The following is a 5007-nucleotide window of genomic DNA, read 5'->3' on the forward strand; positions in this document are numbered from 1 at the left end:
TATAGTGGCGAGTTCAATAACACATTATATAACTTGCTGACGTGAGGTACCCGGTGACTGTGAAAACGGTGACAGAAAATGTTTGTTTATTTGTTTGTTGTTTAACGCCGCACTCAGCAATATTCAAGCTATATGACGGCGGTCTGTAAATAATCGAGTGTGGACCAGACAATCCAGTGATTGACATCACGAGCATCGATCCACGCAATTGGGATACGATGACATGCATCAACAAAGTCAGCGAGCCAGACCACCCGATCCCGTTAGTCGCCTTTTACGACAAGTGTATAGTCTATACTCGCCTTTTACTGCGATCATGGGTTGCTGAAGACTTATTCTAATCCGGATCTTCACGGGTCGACAGAAAATGAGCATAGATAACAACAACTGACAAGCATCGTGACAATGAAGGGAATTCTTTTGCTGTAAATATAGAATACTTCTTTTACCAAAGAGAGCAGTAATGAATTCATCCAATGATTGTGAAGAAGACCTGAACGTAGTGATAGTTGACTCAAAGACATACTCCTTAATTAATCCCATATTTTGTTTGTTTGTTGTTTACCGACGCACTCAGCAATATTCAATCTATATGACAATCCCATGTGATTGTTTAAACGCAATACTGGTAGCTGGATTTATTTGAGAAATAAACGCCGAGAGGGAGTTGTTTATCGTACAATAAAACACTGGAGGGAGAATAAGGTAAGGTGAAATGGGGTTTAACGTCGCGTCCAAGATTATTGCACTTATATAGCGACGTGCATGTACGTGTGTGTGTTTGTGTGGCTGCTTGTACTAGTCCGGACTGATGCCGATTTATAGTGCTAGCTCACTAAGATACCATGCCGCAGTTTAACATGAATACCCCACTCAGACACAGTATACTGACTCCGAGCCGACCAGTCCATATTGTAGCCCCTTAATGCCGAGCGCCAGACAGGGTAACAACAAGTACCATCTTTTAACGTCTTTTGGTATGACGCGGTCGCTCTACCACTAGACCACGGAGGCGGTGTGCAGGGAGAATAAACTATGAGGGGCGCACTCCCGAGTGGTTTATTCTCCCTGCGGTGTTTTATTGTACGACAAACAACCACGAGTCATTTATTTCCCACATGAGATGTCAACATTATGAACAGCCTCTTTAAGGATGTTGATAAAATGTACACATATTAACCCAAATTTTAATAAAGATGACCCTCTGAACAGAATCCGACCCCGGGAATGTACGTCGGACAAGTCCATTTTACGAACAGGTGGGTTCAGTTTGGTATCTCCCGCATATTCTCACAACTCTCACGTCGATTATCTGACTTTTTCTCCCAATACCGATTGTCATATCTCTCCCACTTTGGGATGCGATCGTTCGGCCACTTCGTTTATCTACGTACCCCCTCTACATCTATGGGGAACAACTTTCTAGATCTTCCCTCTAAAAAATAACGTCGTCCAATATATCAATTCATTACCCACGTGGTGAAGATACAGGTGGTAAGATACAAAATCCGTACGTCACACGTGTATGGTACAAGGTTTACCTCTTTTATTCGTTTTGATTGGATAAACGTGACCTCTGTCACACCGGAACTACTTTATTCATTCATTAAAAAAATGGCGAGACGTCATTCTATTTGCAACTACAAGGCAGAACTGAAGCAATCTCATGAAAGCGAGAGACATTTACACACACTTTACTAACCAAACAAGATAGTCACACGCATCAACTTCGCTTTGCAATGTGTATTAGTTATGCACAGAGCTACTACAGGCATTATATAATCGAGCTGTATCCATTTGCAATGTACTACTACCCATCAATAGATCGAGGGTCCCCATGAGTGTGACGCACCCAACCACTTTCTCGACTTTCAGTTTGCTTTAACATAAAAGGATAAGCGTGGTGAAATGAAGTCAGTTTTAACTATCTTGGATATATATCTGGGCTTACGTTGGATGCTCCGGTTGTGTCACCAGTGTCCCTTTCGACACTTTCGCTCGGTCAGATACCATAGAAAGTCCACTCTTTTCGTAAAAATGCTATCTAACGAGAATGAGTGTAGTATTCTCTATATATGACGTCATCAAGTTGCGAGTGCATATTCGATTCTCCAGAAATGACGTCATGATAGAACAACGTTCGTTCATCACTGTTCTTTGTGATTTATCGAGTATTTATCTTATATATTTAGATAACTGGATATCATAGTTGACGGTACAACAGGGGACGGTACAACAACAGGGGACGGTACAACAACAGGGAACGGTACATCAACAGGGGACGGTACAACAACAGGGGGCGGTACAACAGGGAACGGTGCAACAACAGGGGACGGTACTTCAACAGGGAACAATACAACAACAGGGGACGGTAAAAACAACAGGGGACGGTACAACAAGGAACGGTACAACAATAGGGAACGGTACAACAACAAGGGACGGTACAACAACAGGGGGCGGTACAACAACGGGGCGGTACAACAACAGGGGACGGTACAACAACAGGGGACGGTACAACAACAGGGAACGGTACAACAACAGGTGACGGTACAACAACAGGGAACGGTACAACAGGGAACGGTACATCAACAGGGGACGGTACAACAACAGGGAACGGTACAACAGGGGACGGTACATCAACAGGGGACGGTACAACAACAGGGGGCGGTACAACAGGGAACGGTACATCAACAGGAGACGGTACAACAACAGGGAACGGTACAACAACAGGGGACGGTACAACAACAGGGGACGGTACAACAACAGGGGACGGTACAACAACAGGGAACGGTACAACAGGGGACGGTACATCAACAGGGGACGGTACAACAACAGGGGGCGGTACAACAGGGAACGGTGCAACAACAGGGGACGGTACTTCAACAGGGAACAATACAACAACAGGGGACGGTAAAAACAACAGGGGACGGTACAACAAGGAACGGTACAACAATAGGGAACGGTACAACAACAAGGGACGGTACAACAACAGGGGGCGGTACAACAACGGGGCGGTACAACAACAGGGGACGGTACAACAACAGGGGACGGTACATCAACAGGGGAAGGTACAACAACAGGGAACGGTACAACAACAGGGGACGGTACAACAACAGGGAACGGTACAACAACAGGTGACGGTACAACAACAGGGGGCGGCACAACAACAGGGGACGGTACAACAACAGGGGGCGGTACAACAACAGGGAACGGTACATCAACAGGGGACGGTACATCAACAGGGGACGGTACATCAACAGGGGACGGTACAACAACAGGGGGCGGTACAACAGGGGACGGTACAACAACAGGGAACGGTACAACAGGGGACGGTACAACAGGGGGCGGTACAAATGGTTGCCCCTGTTCCTTACATCCCCAGTACCACCAGCACCACTGTCGCTCCCATCTCTACCATCACGTCAACCAGTTGTAGATCTGATGAATTACGTACGGTCTGTAGTCCCTCGTCGACTCATTCTGTGAGGGTGAATAGTCGCTGATTCACGACAGTGAATACACTCCGTGTCAACGATACGCACCAATGTACTCAAGTTTAGATTAAGATATAAAAAAATTATCTCACTATAGCTTTACCAGCACTCAATAGGTCGTGTGGGCGTACTAATGAATAAACAACTGACTGTTTACACGTACAGCGGGTAAGGGCTACGTTCGGGTTACCACGATCACCAGTCTCATTCATGACACTGCATGGTGACCTATAAACTTCAAAGTGTGTACAGAGCGGAAAGTCACCGGCTTTGATATATTCGCTCATGAAGCTGGTCATCCGGCCATTGTTCTAAATGGGTGCAGGCTAAAACGGCACCTCAGCAAAACGTCACCGATTTCTCTGGCGAAAACGGCACCGCATTTGGCGAAAACGGCTACTATGTGTCGGGCGAAAACGGCACCTCTATTTTTAATAACGATAACAACGATTTTTGTGGTAATATATATGGTTTATTTACATGGTATTTGATGTATAGGGTACATCTGAAGCCGTAATGTTAGTCTGTCTTACAGACCCTGATACATTTATATCAACTACAGCCCATGCAAGTCTATAATGTTTGGCAAGTCTAGATTACTGCAGTACCAGTACCTGAAAATGAAGAGAATCACTGGGCTCCCTTTTTATTAGATTTTTATTAAGATAACTGAACAACTGTTTTTTCTGTATGATATGTTCATTTCAGAGACTATATGTTAGTCTACCGTAATGTGAATTTCAGATAGGTTTGGTACTCTCATTTCTTCAGCATCTTCTGACTGGAAACTGACATCAAAGCGTATAGTGAATAAAAGTCGGTGAGTAAATTGGAGTAGGGGGCTAATTTCTTATTTGTTTTATTTCACAATTATTTGTGTTTGTAAGAGACGATGTGAGTTTAATTTCTATTATCTTTCGTCAAAGCATGTTATGTTTTCACCATACGTTGAGTTGCGTATAAGCTAAGTTGGATTATAGTTGGAGCAGAGGCTACGGTGGCTACCGGTGACGTTTTGCTGAGGTGACGTTTTCGCTATAACCCGTTCTAAATCCTCCAAAAACCATCCGTCAATATTTACCCGCTCCATATTGTACCCCGTCGTCTCTCTATTCATTGGTCTGTTTGTTTAGAGGATTTCCCTATTCTTTTCATGAAGTTATACATTTTACACTACTCATATATTTGTTCATTATTATGTTAGATCTATTATTTCTCTTCGATCATCTCGTCTCAGAATTACACAATAAAAGATGCGAAGTAAGCCCTATTGGTACAGAATTAACAGGATAATCGTATAAGGTTGAACCAACGGGGTACCTGGCATGGATTCTATTTTTATGCTTTTTACAAATAAAGTAAACAGTTAATATCCTGTGATCACAATATTGAAAAAAGGAAGGAATGGTTTGGTATCCGTGGTTTTGATGCCAAAAGCGATAAACGTCTTCGACCTGCAACACTTTCGATTTGCCTGCCACATGAATCCACACACGGGACCGTGTAACTACTT

Source organism: Haliotis rufescens, unplaced genomic scaffold (assembly GCF_023055435.1).
Source record: "Haliotis rufescens isolate VD_foot unplaced genomic scaffold, xgHalRufe1.0.p SCAF_2, whole genome shotgun sequence".
NCBI lineage: Eukaryota > Metazoa > Mollusca > Gastropoda > Lepetellida > Haliotidae > Haliotis > Haliotis rufescens.